Here is a 16046-nt window from a genome sequence, read left to right as displayed (position 1 = left end):
TTTACTAGAGGATTATCCGAAGTCTGCTTAATTCTACGTGTGGACTCAAGGGGGCTTTGGCTTTGTGGGTCTTCAATAATAGTTACATTTGGAATTATTGCCTCCAGGGTGCAAGCTCCCTTCCATCCTAGGGGCAACACCTTCCTGGCTTTATTGCCACATAGCCAGTACCACCCCTTGCCATTTGGGATAGGCCATCTGGTTACAGGAGTCTCATGTTGTATCTGGTGTGCATTATGTGTATTAGCATTCCCGTGGCTACCATATTCGGTACAGTATGGATTATTCCCTATTTCATGGATATTTCCACACCCCGGGTCAGTAATATTGCCCCCTGAGTTTCTATCAATGTTGTTTAAAAGGCACCTCTGATAACACAGTATGTTGTAGCCAGGATTATGTGTAGGGAGCTCAACTTCAAAATCTATTCCTTCCTGGGACTGAGTATGATCTGTCATTTTTAGAAATCTAGAGAATCCAGACACAGTTGCTGCTGGAAATAGCAATCAGGGGCAAGGCCTTTTCAGTCTTCCTAGGCATCTGGGTGCAAATCCAATAATTATTTTGAGATAGAACTCAGCAGATGTTCTGGATTAACTGGAAATGCTGATTTTTCCCTCCATCCTATCACTAATCCACTGAGAATAGGTATTACTAAGATAAACTTAAAATACATCATTTCTATGTATATATACACCCCCTATAATAATTAAGAAATAATAATTAAGAAAGACAATAAAAATCACAAACTAATAAGGATTCTTCTGGTGGGGATTAAATACAACCCCCTTTCTCCCACTTCCAGGGAGTGTTCCCTGGAAACACTCCAATTCTGTGTAATCCAATACCTTTTACTCATTAATTCATTAAGAATTCTTCTAAGGAGAAGTTAAAGGTTTACCAGAGATAGTTTTAACAGTTTTAATCCTTAAAAGTCTTTGTTAATGCAGTCTCTCAGGTATCAGGGTTAACTGATGCTTTTACCCAGGTATGAGTCCACCCTTTCTCAGCCGTTCTTACTGTCGACTCAGTAGTCAGGAGCACTTGGAATAGTCCGTCCCACTCAGGTCGCAGTTTCAGTTCTCTCCATGTTCGCATCAGATCCCAATCTCCTGCTCCGAATGGATGGATCAGGGCTTCCAAGGGTGGGGTTTGAGCTATCAGTCCATGGGTCCTGAGAGATGACAAAGAGGACGATAGCCCGAGTATATAGTTCTTGAGAAAAGCATCTTTTGTCTCAAATTGAGGTAATTCATTCCCTTTGTCCATGTACAGCAATCCAAATAATATTTCATATGGTGAAACTCCCACATCTTTTCTTGGTGCAGTTTGAATTCGGAGAAGTGCCAAAGGAAAGCACTTCGTTTGGGGAAGCCGAGTTTCCAGAACTTAATCAATTGCTGCTTATTGTCTGATCCTCTCCACCATTCCAGAAGGGGAAGGATGCCAAGGAGTGTGAAATTTCCACTTAATTCCTAGAGTCCACATTAGCCCTTGCAATATTTCTGACATAAAGTGATATCCTTGATCAGAGTCAATACTTTTAACAATTCCATACCTGGGAATTATTTGTTCTAGAATTACTTTAGTGACTATGTTCGCAGTAGCAGATACTGAAGGGAAAGCTTCCACCCACCCTGACAAGTGATCGACCAAGAATAATAAGTATTTAAATCTACCTTCTCTGAGGAGTTCTGTAAAATCTACCTGTACATTTTGGAAGCGTTGAATTCCTGGTTCTCGCCCCCCCCCCTTTGGGCAGACTGCAGATAATTTTCCTATTTACCTTTTGACATACTACATAACTCCTGCATACTTGTTTAGCCAGAGTATATATATATTCCTACACATACATATTTCCATAGCACAGCATCACACGTTGCTTGAATTCCCCAATGACCCTCTTGATGTGAAACAGTTAATATTTGCCTCATTAGTACTTTATTCAGCATTTCTCTCCCCTCAGGGACTATCTGTTTTCCTTTGGACTTTGTGACTCCTAATTCCTTAAAAATCTCTCTCTCTTAAAACTTTGTACTTCTTTTTAGTTTTGGGTAGGGGTAGCTCAACAATTCCCTGAACCCTCTCTGGATTTATTCTTCGTTCCCCCTCAGACAATAGATGCCCTAAATACCTGACTTCTCTTTCTACGTATTGTAATTTATTTTCCAATACTTTCAAGCCCTGTTTTCCCAGAAAGTCGAGTAGCTTGTTAGTGGCTTCCTTCACAACTGTTTTCTCCTGTCCTGACAGTAAAAGATCATCCACATATTGTAACAGTAACATCTCCTTTGGAGGTTGGAATTGCTCCAAAATCTGTTCTAGAACTTACCCAAATAAATTGGTGGCCCTGTAAACCCCTGAGGTAAAACTGTCCATCTGTACTGCTGCTTCCACCCCATTTCAGGGTCTTTCCACTCAAAGGCAAATATATCTTTGCTCTCAGGGCCTGAGAGCACCCCATTAATAATACCGTTATTCCAGCCTAACAATTTACTATTTGAATGCCCAATTTCATTATCAAATCCCTTCCCAACAAGTTAGTCCCTGCCTCGGGTGCATACAATAATTGCCCAGTGATCATTCTATCCCTAGTCTCAGTCTGGTGTCCCCAGAAAGTGGCACTGTTATCCCAGTCCCTTCTACCCCCATCACATTTAGGGTTTCATTAGTTAATTTAAGCCTTAATACTTTACAGGCCAGCAATGACCTAGCTGCCTCAATGTATTGGGTTCACATGGCAAGGTTCTGGTAGCAGGGTGGGGCTGCAGTGGTAGTCCCTGTGAGAAGAATCCAGCAGCTGCCCCATGTTAGATAAGGGCCAGTTTCAGCCAGCTCCAAAGGGGCCCACCACTGCCCAGGGTCAAGCCATGAGCAATGGAGTTTAAATTTCTATGAGAGCACACACAAGAAAAGGAAAAAAACAAAACAAAACAAAAAAAAAACCTGCTGCACAACAGCAGCTGGGAGAGTGAGGAGTGAGAAGCCTCCCTGCAGACACCAAGGTCAGTGCAGAGGAGGGGGAGTGCAGTGCAGGGGTGCTCCAGGTGCCGGAGCCAAAGCCCCCCCGCGGCCGACAGAGAGGCCCCTGGTGGGGAAGGCAGACCCCCGCAGCCCATGGTGTACCGCAGCGGAGCAGATCTCCACGCTGCAACCCATTTAGGAACAGCCCAGAAGGTCGGCACCCCATGAGAGGTACCCCACACCAGAGCAGCTCCCAAAGAGCCTGTTTTTTGCTGCCCGTGGAGAAACCCACACAGGACCAGCCCAGGAAGGTTGGCACCCCACAACAGAGCAGGGGGGAGAGTGACCGTGAAGGAGCGGTGGAAACGAAGCACCATGGACTGACTGCGGCCCCCACTCCCACCCCCCACCCCCGTGCCACTCAGAGCAGGGAAGAGGTGGAAGAGAATGGATGGGGGAAGGTTCCCCCAGCTTATTTCTTTGTTTCTCACCGCTCCAGCCCATCAGCAATAGGTAATAAATTTTATTAATCTTCCTATGCTAAGTCTGTTTTGCCCGTAACAGTAACTGTAGAGTTATCCCCATTGAGGTACACTTGAGGAACCTTTGAGGTACACTTTTTCATTTATCAGGGACCTAGCTTTCAAAGAAGCCCCGACTCACCTATTCTGAATTTATAACAGCAGTCTCGCCTCCTTCTTCCACTCCGGACACTCCTATTTGAAGTGGCCGGCCTGGCCACACTTAAAACATCTTCTCAAAACCTGTCCCTGCTAGGATTTAGGCTGCAACACAGGTAGCTTTCCTTGCCTGCCATTCCTTCGTCTCTCTTCCTCTCCTTTCCATCCTGGGCCCTCTATCTCCCCCTCTGCCTCACTACCTGGTACGCTGTGAATACCATTTGTTTCGCTCTCTACTTTTCCTTCTCATCTCCCCTCCTGGCATACACCTTCATACTACCCGCACCGTTCACTCCATCCTCCCACCTTCTGGAGCTTTTTCTGCATATCTGGCCAGGCTTTAATCACAAAATGAACTTTCGAGAGCCCTTGGGCTACCGGATCCTCAGGATTCATCCCCGAGTACTTTCTAATTCTGACCCCAAGTCTCTCATAGGATTTCTATGTTGTGGATTGTTATTATCACTGTTAGATAAGCGGATATTTCTGCTCTGTCAGAATTACTCTTGGTCTGGGGGGGGGGGTGGGGGTGTTAGTTCTTTCCCGTTCTTGCATAGCTGCCTGCCGAATCATTCCCCTCCTAAACATTCTTCTCCAGTGAATAACATACTCAGGATTGACATTTCCCCCCCCCCCCCCCCCCCGAATACAAATTAATCCTTAGAAACAGATTTGACTGTTCTGCTAGGCCCTCATGTCAGACCCACTGAGCTGGAAAGGCTTGAAACAAACGGTTGTACTGGGTCTGGCTGGGATGTTAACTTTCCCTGCAGCAGCCCATACAGTGCTGTGCTCTGCACTTGTAGCTAGAACAGCAGTGGTATCACACCAGTGTTGTGTCTGCTGCTGAGCAGTGCTGGCACAGCATCAGGACTCTCTCTAACCCTCCTAGGGGGTGGGCAAAAACATCACCAGGGCAGCTGACCTAAACCAACCAAAGGGATATTCCATACCATATGATGTCACACTCAGCAATAAAAGGTAGAAAAAGGAAGAAGAGGGGAGGGGTGGGCTCTCGTTGCAAAAACGTCTGTCCTCCCGAACACCACCTATGTGCGTTGAGGCCCTGCTTCAAGGACGTGGTCACGCATCGCTCATTTGTGGGAAGTAAAGAGTAATCTCTTTCCTCTGCACTTCCACACAACCTTTACTTTTTTTTTTTCCTTTCCCCCTCCCTTTTCCCCTTTCCCTTTTTTTCCCTTTAGTTAAATTGTTTAATTAATAATAATCTTTCCTTAATAATTATTTTTCCCTTTAATTAAATCATCCTTATCTCAGCCCGTGAGCTGTTCTTTCCTTTTCTTCTTCCCCTCCTCTTCTGAGGAGGGGGAGTGAGAGAGCAGTTGTGGTAGAGTTCAGCTGCTTAGCCCAGTAAAACCACCACACTCACTAATTACTGTCATGGGAAAAAAAGACTCAGCAGAGGGAGATTAAAGAAATTTATTACCTATTACTAACAAGCTAGAGAGTGAGAAACAAAGAAAAACTAAAAACACCTTCCCCTCTATCCACCCTATACCACCTCATCCCCCCGACCGGCGCAGGGGAATGGGGCAATGGGGGCTATGGTCAGTCTACAGCACTTCGTCTCCACAGCTCATTCACAGCCACTATCTTCTCCTGCTCCAGCATGGGGTCCCTCCCACAGGATGCAGTCCTTCTAGAACTGATCCTACGTGGGATTACCACAGGCAGCAGCTCTTCAAGAACTGCTCCAGATATGGGTCCATACCATGGGGTCCATCCATCAGGAGCAAACTGCTCCAACATGGGTCCCCCACGGGCAGCAGCTCCTGTCAGATCCCCTGCTCCTGCATGAGCTCCTCTCCATGGGCTGGGGGTCTGGCCCTGAGTCTGCTCTGGAGGGGGTTCTCCTCAGGCCACACCTTTCCTTCAGGTCGGATCCACCTGCTCCACCGCGGGCTCCTCCACAGGCTGCAGCATGGAAATCTGCTCCTCTGTGGTACACCATGGGCTGCAGGGGGACAACCTGCTCTACCATGGTCTCCACAGGCCCCAGGGGAACTTCAGCTCTGGCGCCTGGAGCACCTCCTCCCCCTCCTTCTGAACTGACCTTGGTGTCTGCAGGGAGGTTTCTCACTCCTCACTCTCTCAGCTGCTGTTGTGCAGCGTTTTTTTTTCCCCTTCTTAAGTATGTTCTCACAGAGATGCAAACAACATCGCTTATTGGATCAGCTCTGGCCGGAGGTGGGTCCCTTTGGAGCCAGCTGAAACTGGCCCTTATCTAACATGGGGCAGCTTCTGGATTCTTCTCACAGAAGCCACCCTTGCAGCCTCCCGCTACCAAAACCTTGCCACGTAAACCCACTACACATGGTTCCTTCCCAGCCAATAAATTATTTGGAATAATCTCCTGTTTTCAGCTGCTATACAGTTAATTTTCCTCCTAGTATCTGGTACGGTGCTGTGTTTTGGATTTAGGATGAGAGTAATGTTGATAACATACTGATGTTTTAGTTGTTGCTGAACAGTGCTTACACTAAGACAAGGACTTTTCAGCTTCTGAAAGCTGAACTCTCCACCCTGCCAGCGAGGAGGCTAGGGGTGCAGCAGGAGCTGGGAGGGGACAGAACCAGGACAGCTGACCCAAACTGGCCAAAGGGGTATTCCATACCATCTGACGTCATGCCAAACAGTTACTATGGGGTGGCCAGCTGGGGCGGGGGGGACACACACGACTGCTCAGGGTCTATCTGGGCATCGGTCAGTGGGTGGTGAGCAATTGCACTGTGCATCACTTGCTTTTATGTTCTTGTATTGTTATTATTATCATTATTATTTTTTCCATTCCTTTTCTGTCCTATTAAACTGTCTTTATCTCAAACCACGAACTTTTACCTTTTTTTTTCCCGATTCTCTCCCTCATCCCACCTGGAGGGATGGGGGTGAGCAAATGTCTTCGTGGTGCTTAGCTGCCTGCTGGGTTAAACAAAAAATGTCATTTTGGTATCCAATGTGGGGCCTGAAGGGTTGAGACAGCTACACATCTGACCAGACCATGAGCTAATAGGAACAACAATCTCCAGACAAAGTAGATGGTCTGATCTTACTTCTGATCTTAATGAAGGGACTTCTGATTTGCATTTCCAAGAAGTGAATAATGTATACTCTGACCAGGACTAGAAGGGCCCTGCCTCCAGCAGAAAGGAAAGAGAAAAGGGACAACTGGGTTTATTGGCCTGTGTGGATTCGATGGCCTGGCATGTCAGACCCACTGGAGTATAAGGCTCTAGTGAACAACAGTGCACAGTGTACTGTAATGCCATCAAGCTATAAAGGGGCAGAACCCATTTGTAATTCTAGAGTGACAAGGGGGTCCCAACATTTAACTGTACTGGAAGCTCAAGTGAGTCTGTATTAACTGTATCGGAAGCTGGAAATGAGTGGCAAAAGCACACATTGCGACTGGCCTGGAAGCTCCATACATCCTTGACACAGACTACCTCAGGAGAGGGTACTTCAAGGAGTAAAGAGGGTACTGGTGGGATTTTGCATAACTGCCTTGGAGATGAAGTACATTAAATGGTAGTCTATGTTGTCTGGTCTCTCAGAGGACCCTTTTGTTGGGGGCTTGCTGAGGGTCAAGGAACAACAGGTGGTGACAACTACTCCAATGGTGCATCGGCATTAATATTGCAACAACAGAGACTCCCTGATTCCCATCCATAAGGTGATCCATCAACTGGAGAGCCAAGGAGTGATCAACAAGACTCGCTCACCATTTAATAGTCCCATATGGCCAATGAAAAAGTCTAATTGATAGTGGAGACAATCACAGAGTATAGAGTGGACTATCATGGCCTGAATGAAGTCACACCACCGCTGAGTACTGCCATGCTGGACATTTTAGAACTTCAGTATGAACTGAAGTCAAAGGCAGCCAAGTAGTATGACACAACTGATATTGCTTATTTGTTTTTCACCATCCCTTTGGCAGCAGTGTGCAGGTTACAGTTTGCTTTCACTTGGAGGGATGTCCAGGACACCTGGAATCAACTGCTCCAGGGCTGGAAAAACAGCCCTACCAAATCTGTCCCCTCTAAACATCATACAACTGATGCTACGTGGAGTAAGTGGATCACACTGATTACACAACGGGCTTGAATAGGTGTGGTGGTTTTACTCAGCTGGGCAGCTGAGCTCCACCACAGTCACTCTCTCACTCCCCATCCCAAAAGGGAAAGGGCGAGAAAATACGATGTAAAGGGCTCAAGGGCTGAAACAAGGACGGGGAGATAACTCATGAAAAAAGTGAAAAGTTGACAGTGCTCTATCGCTATACTGACTCATGGATGTCGGCAAATGCCCTATGAGGGTGATTACAGCAATGGAAGCAGAGCACCTGGCAGCACAGAGGCAAACCCATCTGGGCTGCCACACTGTGGAAAGATATTGCTGCCTGGATAGAGAACCTGGTTGTAAAAGTATGCCTATTATCACTGTTAGATAAGCAGATATTTCTGCTCTGTCGGAATTACTCTCAGTCTGGGGGGGGGGGGGGGGGGGGTGGTGTTAGTTCTTTCCCATTCTTGCATAGCTGCCTGCCGAATCATTCCCCTCCTAAACATTCTTCTCCAGTGAATTGAATAACATACTCAGGATTGACATTCCCCCCCCCCGGAATACAAAATAGTCCTTAGAAACGGATTTGACTGTTCTGCTAGGCCCTCAATTAAAGACTTCATTTCCTTCTTAAAACTCCCAACCTCTCTGCTGGTAAGGGGGGAGTGGCACCGGCCTCGTGTTGGCCCTGCACAGCCCTGAGGTCCCACTGGGACCCCCCCTGCCTCCACTCCCGCTGCTCCGCACTCCCCGGCACGACTTCTCCAGGGACAGCGTCAACTGCAGTCCCTGTCTCCCCTCCTGGAGCACCTGCCGCTGCCTCCGGTGCAATATTAGGATTATAGGGAGCATAACTTGATTCCTCCTCCGAAAATGGAACCTTATTGTTTACATATAAATTTCAAAGCCTGAATTTTCATCAGACCCATATTTTAGCCAAAATACGGAAGTTCCTTTTATTAGCTTTTTAGGCCAGACAATTACACAATATCAAACCATTTTTAATTATATATATATTTTAGTATTTTTCCCTAGTTTTTGGGTTGTTTTTCCAAATCCTTATCATTCTCTCCAAAGGGCTATCTTTAGGTACAATCCCGGGGTCTCCACCCCCACCCTGCTGACTCTTGGAGCCCTTAATCCCCAGCTCTTCCTGACGTGCTGCTGTGGACTTTACCACCCACAGGGTACCACACGCCTTCACCTAGGATTAGGACAGAGGTGGGGTGTACTGCCGAGCACCTCACTTCACCGTGCTCGGGGTACCGTACACCTAAGGGCCCAAACCCCCGAGACTCTCTTTCGCTCGTCTCTCTTTCGCTTCGTCCCTCTCCAGCCGAGGGGACTTCGTTCATCCCCTCGCAGGACTACAGAACCTCGCGGATCGGGACTCCACACTCGCTTCGCACTATAAGTGCATCTCATTCACACTCCACACAAGAGTCTCGCTAAACCCAACCCGAGGCAAGATACGGTAAAGTTTCCCTTACCTCGGTCCATGCACGGCTTCCTGGTCCGGGTTATCAGCAGTAATCCCCGTGCCTGTTCCCGATCTGGGCTGAACTATATGTGGGCTGTGTCTGTGTATGTCAGTGCTGGCCTCCCTTCTCCCCAGAGCTTCGCAGAGCCTGTCTTCAAATTAACAGTCTCGGTCCTTTGCCAGCCGTACCGAGACAACCCACCACCCCCGATGGGACCGCTGAAATCAACAGGGTGCACCTTCCTGTCTGTGGTGGCAAGAAATCTTTGGCAGGCGACAAGATCCCGGACGAGCCCCCAAATTGTGAGAAACATCTCAAATAATTTTCTTCAGACAGGATCTTCTGTGAAGCTATTTTATTTGGGATTGCAATGGCGGGCGTCCTGTCAATCAGGAGCGCATTATAGTAAACAAATCATAACCTTTTATTCCCTATTACCTGACGCCTGATCACCTCCCCTGTTTCCTCATTGGCTGAGTACTACAGGTTCACAAGCTACTCGACGCTCCTCTATACCATATAGGTACAGTTTTTCTTTTTTTCAACCCTTTAATTTCTCCTTTCTTATGTTTTGAGAACTTGTGATCTTTGTTTTACTGTTCTCACACTGCTCATCCTGTTTTTCTCAAGCTTCCACCTTATTTTGGAACAGCGAGGCCTTCTACTGTCCACTTATCTACTTAGCATTTCTCCTTATTATGACTACACAGCTACCTTGGAATACAGAAAAGTAATTCTCTACTGCAGAAACACAACTTTGTTTCTCACAACGCTACCCACTTACTCCACCTAGCGTCGGTTGCATGGTGTATAGTGGGGAATTTCCCTTTGAACATCCGATGTAACACAGGTAGCTGTGGGGCCAAGAGGAGCTGTGCTTCTATACCAACAATTTCTGAAGCAGCTCGAACACCCTCATATGCTGTTAATAACTCCTCTTCAGTTGGAGTGTAATTGGCTTCTGATCCTCTATAGCCCCGGCTCCAGAAACCCAGAGGTCGACCTTGAGTTTCTCCTGGGTCTTCTGCCAGAGGCTCCAGGTGAGGCCAGCATGCTCCCCGGCTACAGTGTAAAGTATGTTATGCGCAGCTGGTCTGGTAAGGACAGGCCCAAGGGCTACTGCACGAGCTATTTCTTGTTTGATTTGTTCAAAGGCCTATTGTTGCTCGGGGCCCCACTCGAAATAATTTCTCTTTTGAGTCACTCGATATATAGGGTTCACAAGCTGACTATAGCCTGGAACATGCATTCTCCAAAATCCCACAAGGCCTAGGAAAGCTTGCATTTCTTTTTTGCTAGTTGGCGGAGACATAGCCGTTATTTTGTTGATTACATCCATTGGAACGTGGCGATGTCCATCCTACCATTTTACCCCCAAGAACTGGATTTCCTGTGCGGGTCCCTTGACCTTACTCTGTTTAATGGCAAAACCAGCTTTCAGGAGAATTTGGATTATTTTCTTCCCTTTCTCAAAAACGTCTTCTGCTGTGTTACCCCACACGATGATGTCATCGATGTACTGCAGGTGTTCAGGAGCTTCCCCCTGCTCCAGTGTTGTCTGGATCAGTCCACGGAAAATGGTAGGGCTGTGTTTCTACCCCTGGGGCAGTCGATTCCAGGTGTATTGGACTCCCCTCCAAGTGAAAGCAAACTGTGGCCTGCATGCTGCTGCCAGAGGGATGGAGAAAAATGCATTAGCGATATCAATTGTGGCATACCACTTGGCTGCCTTTGATTCCAGTTCATACTGGAGTTCTAGCATGTCCGGCACTGCAGCACTCAGTGGTGGCGTGACTTCGTTCAGGCCCCGATAGTCCACTGTTAGTCTCCACTCACCATTAGACTTTCGCACTGGCCATATGGGACTATTAAAAGGTGAATGAGTCTTGCTGATCACTCCTTGACTCTCCAGCCGATGAACCTATTCATGGATGGGGTTCAGGGAGTCTCGGTTGGTGCGATATTGCTGCCGGTGCACAGTTGTAGTCGCAATTGGCACTTGCTGTTCTTCAATCCTCAGCAATCCTACAGAAGAAGCGTCCTCTGAGAGACCAGGCAGGGTAGACAGCTGCTTAAACTTCTCTGTACTCAAGGCAGCTATGCCAAAAGCCCACCGGTACCCTTTTGGGTCCTTGAAATATACTCTTGAGGTAGTCTATGCCAAGGATGCACGGAACCTCTGGGCCAGTCACAATGGGATGCTTTTGCCACTCCTTCCCAGTTAGACTCACTTCAGCCTCCAATACAGTTAATTGTTGGGATCCCCCTGTCACTCCAGAGATACAGATGAGTTCTGCCCCTTGGTGGCCTGATGGCATTAGGGTACACTGTGCGCCTGTGTCCACTAGAGCTTTATATTTCTGCGGTTCCGTTGTGCCAGGCCATTGGATCCACACAGTCCAGTAAATCTGGTTGACGAGAGAGTGGTTCGGGAGCGTCTGAGTTGGCTCAACACACACAAATCCATGGGTCCCAATGGGATGCATCCACGTGTGCTAAGGGAGTTGGCAGAGGTTATCGCCGAACCGCTCTCTATCATCTTTGAAAGGTCCTGGAGAACAGGAGAGGTGCCTGAAGATTGGAGGATAGCCAATGTCAGTCCGGTCTTCAAGAAGGGCAAGATGGATGATCCAGGAAACTACAGGCCAGTCAGTCTCACCTCTGTCCCTTGAAAGCTGTTGGAACAGCTCGTTCTGGATGTCATCTCCAAGCAATTGGAAGAGAAGAATGTTATGAGGAGTAGTCAGCATGTATTCACCAAGGGGAAGTCGTGCTCGACCAACCTCGTTGCCTTCTATGATGACATCACCAGCTGGGTAGATGGGTGGAGAGCAGTGGATGTCATCTACCTTGACTTTAGCAAGGCTTTTGATACTGTCTCCCATGACATCCTGATAGCAAAGCTGAGAAAGTGTGGGATAGAGGAGTGGACAGTAAGGTGGGTTGAGACCTGGCTGACTGGCCGAGCTCAGAGGGTGGTGATCAGTGGCGCAGAGTCTGGCTGGAGACCTGTGACTAGCGGTGTTCCCCAGGGGTCGGTGCTGGGTCCGGTCTTGTTCAACATCTTCATCAAAGACCTTGATGAGGGAATAGTGTCTGCCCTCAGCAAGTACGCCGATGACACAAAGCTGGGAGGAGTGGCCGACATGCCAGAAGGCTGTGCTGCCATTCAGCGAGACCTGGGCCGGTTAGAGAGATGGGCAGGAAGAAACCAAATGAGGTTTAACAAGAGCAAGTGTAGAGTCCTGCACCTGGGAAGGAACAACCGGACATATCAGTACAGGCTGGGGGACGACCTGCTGGAGAGGAGCTCTGCGGAGAAGGACCTGGGGGTCCTGGTGGACGACAAGTTGACCATGAGCTAGCAGTGTGCCCTGGTGGCCAAGAGGGCCAATGGGATCCTGGCGTGCGTCCCATCTGGACGCCTACCTGGGCAGCCTGTTCTAAGGAACCTGCTTTTGGCAGGGGGATTGGGCCCGACGATCTTTCGAGGTCCCTTCCAACCCCTTCAATTCTGTGGTTCTGTGATTCTGTGAAATCTGGGGGACTGCCCAGCGGAAAATGGGGCAGCAACCTTCCTAGGGGCCCCTTTTCTTGCTGCTGTATCTTTCCGCAGTTCACGTACCCGAGCAGCTAGGGCCGAGCTTGGTTCACTGTCCCACTTCCTCATATCTTCTCCGTGGTTGCGCAAATAAATCCACAAGGTGCCTCGTGGTGTGCATCCTGTATACTCCCTTGCTTGAGCCGGAGAATGCTGGCACTTAATGGCTGAAAGATTCCTCCATCTAGGTGAGGAGGAAGTTATGTATTCTTCTAACCGTTGGGACAGTTTCTCCACGGCTGAGATGCAGGCCCGTACTGGGGCAGAGAGATTTTCTTCATATTTCTGAAGGTGGTTGGACACAGCATCCACTGTTGGCCCCATCCCCTCATCCCAGTTTATTGCTGCCAGCGTGCTGGCATGTGATAGGGGTGCAGCCAATACAAACTTCTGCCACATGGATGTTGTGTACTGGACTTCATCAGGGTCTTTAGGCGTCTGTTCATGGTTCAAATTACTATAAATCATCTCCAGCACAGCTAATTACCTCAGTTGCTGCAGACCTTTCTCCATGGTGGTCCACTTGCCTACTTGATATACAATATCTTCCTTGTGGGGATACCTTTCTTTCACAGCTGCCAGGAGTCGCCTCCAGAGGCTGAGAACCTGTGTCCCTCTCCCAATTACTTTGTCAATGATCCTTTCTCTATAGAGGGATCCCAGCTGCTTGGCTTCATTGCCTTCTAGTTGTTGGCTGTTGGCCCCAGTGTCCCAGCATCGAAGCAGCCACGTGAGGATGTGCTCACCTGGAGGACGACTGAAATCCTTTCGTATTTCTCGCAACTCACTCAGGGATAGGGATCGAGTGGTTTCTGATTCCGTTATGATTTCCATCTCTTCTCCCTGATGTCGTTGTGATGACGCTGCTTTAGAGCTGCCTGCCTTTTTCTCTTCTCCCTCCTCCTTAGGAGGAGCTTCTTCCCTTACTAAACGAGCAGACTTGCGTTTCCATTGTTATGTCTTGACTATGGGGGCGACTGATACCATGGATGGTTGGTCCTCTGGGATGGTCACGGTGTGTGTTATCTGGTCATCAAATTCAAAGACTTCCCCATCCCCTTGAGGGTGCTGGGCAGTGTTAATTACCATCTGATAGGCGTGAGCCGGACCCCAGCAGAGTGCAGCAAGCTGGTGGAGTTCTCTGGTATTGCCAGGGTCAGGGCATATGTCTTTCAGACATTCTACCAAGTTTTTTTGGATTTCACACTTGTTCAGGGATGAAGTGAAAAACCATTGGCGGAGACAACTGTGACAGGTACCTGCCCATATCCTCACACACACCTTGCCACCCACAACTACTTTGTCTCGGGGCAGGTTCTTGGATGATATTCTTAATGAATTGTTTGACCTTAGGGAGAAAAAGAAACACATTTTGCAGGACTAGTAATAGGAGGATGACAGTTGACCAAGGGTATTCAAGATACTCGAAGGCTGCTGTGATTAGCCCACAGGGAGAGAAGAAGAAGGTACCATTCCCGATATTATTCACAAATTGACTTCTAGAGGAGAAAAAGAAGGCAGTGTATATCTTAATATTTCCAAAAAGATAATCTCCAGGAGACCAGAATGGTAACAGTGCAGGGCCTGAGTACCAGACTAAACTGAAGGCCAGTGTGTTACAGCACAGTGTAATAAAGAAACCAAACACAGATTTTAGCACGTTCTCTGGTTGGATATAGAGGAGAAAAGAGAGTATAATAGAGAATAGAGAACGGATTACATATGATATAGTCACACAGAAAAATATTAACAGCAAGCCGAACATTGTGACTAGCAAGTGTGTTAGTTGTAAATATTTTAATCAATTCTACTTCTATCCCCATCCTTTTGCACTACCCACCAGGTGTACCCTGGTCCTTGGGCGAAGACAATCCCATGAGTGGGTTTGCCTTTTCCCATGGCAGGAGCAACCCACACCGCCTTCCCCATCCACTTCCCTACATGCACTACAGGGATTTAGCTTCTCCCACAGTGTGTAGGGATTTTGTTTCAGCAGGACCAGGACGGCTGTCAGAACCACTGTATGGGCTGCTTCAGGGAAAGTTAACTCCATCCCAGCCAGACCCAGCACACACCCTCAGTAAGTTTGCAGATGATGCCAAGTTGAGGGGAAGTGTCGATCTGCCGGAGGGTGGGAAAGCCCTGCAGAGGGACCTGGACATGTTGGATAGATGGGCAGAGGCCAATGGGATGAGGTTCAACATGGCTAAGTGCCGGGTCCTGCACTTTGGTCACAACAACCCCATGCAACGCTACATGCTTGGGGCAGAGTGGCTGGAAAGCTGTGCAGAGGAAAAGGATCTGGGTGTGTTGGTCAATGCTCGCCTGAACATGAGCCGGCAGTGTGCCCAGGTGGCCAAGAAGGCCAACGGCATCCTGGCTTGTATCAAGAATAGCGTAGCCAACAGGACCAGGGAGGTGATTGTCCCCCTGTATTCTGCTCTGGTGAAGCCCCACTTCGAGTACTGTGTTCACTTTTGGGCCCCTCAGTACATGAAGGACGTCGAGGCCCTGGAACGTATCCAGAGAAGGGCTATGAAGCTGGTGAAGGGTCTGGAACACAAGTCCTATGCGGAGCAGCTGAGGGAACTGGGGTTGGTTAGTCTGGAGGAGAGGAGGCTCAGGGGAGACCTTATTGCTCTCTACAACTACCTGAAAGGAAGTTGTGGGGAGCTGGATTTTGGCCTCTTCTCACAAATAACTAGCGATAAAACAAGAGGGAATTGCCTCAAGTTAAGTGTTCCTTAATATTGATCCATTACCCCTATATTCAATTAGAATCATAGAATCATTAAGGTTGGAAAAGACCTCCAAGATCATCTGGTCCAACCATCACCCTACTACCAATGTCACCCACTGAACCATGTCCCGAAGCACCAGTTCCAACCTGTCTTTAAACACCCCCAGGGACGGTGGCTCCACCACTTCCCTGGGCAACCCATTCCAATGCCTAACCACTCTTTCTGAGAAGAAATTTATCCTTATTTTCAACCTGAACCTCCCCTGGTACAACTTGGATAGGACACTGTCAAACAGATTTTGGCAGAAATTACTTTGTACAATTCAGTGATTTCTTAATGTTTTCCTTCTGATTGCACTTTGGCACAGTCCCCTTCCAAGAGTATGGCAGCTGAAAACACTTTTTTTTTTGTCTGTTAAATCATCTTTGTGGTGAGTGTTCAACAGAAGCAAAATTCCTTTGCAAAAGAACTTAATTTGATATGTTGTCTTAATGCT

The 16046-nt window shown here is 48.0% G+C and overlaps 2 protein-coding genes across 7 annotated transcripts in view; one reads left to right on the top strand and one right to left on the bottom strand.

The window, feature by feature from the left end:
* Window positions 1-16046, top strand: part of LOC308184716 (zinc finger SWIM domain-containing protein 6) — a 228049-nt gene that overhangs the window by 118109 nt on the left and 93894 nt on the right. The window lies entirely within an intron of this gene.
* LOC308184776 (uncharacterized protein) overlaps window positions 1-16046 on the bottom strand; it is a 120247-nt gene that overhangs the window by 12912 nt on the left and 91289 nt on the right. Inside the window, exons 1-2 of one of the 3 annotated variants that reach the window (XM_080572311.1) lie at window positions 9218-16046; window positions 1-1174 (exon numbers count right to left, since the gene is read on the bottom strand). The exon at window positions 1-1174 is cut by the window's left edge and continues 12912 nt beyond it. The exons of 1 other annotated variant lie outside the window; for it this stretch is intronic. The gene's annotated coding sequence lies outside the window, so the exon portion shown is untranslated. One more of the 3 variants, XM_080572312.1, reaches the window with a different exon arrangement.

The sequence above is a fragment of the Anser brachyrhynchus genome (assembly GCF_964034855.1).
Source record: "Anser brachyrhynchus genome assembly, chromosome: W".
NCBI classification, from domain to species: Eukaryota; Metazoa; Chordata; class Aves; order Anseriformes; family Anatidae; genus Anser; species Anser brachyrhynchus.
The sequence above is the reverse complement of the archived record's forward strand: the minus strand, read 5'-3'. Positions and strand labels throughout refer to the sequence as shown.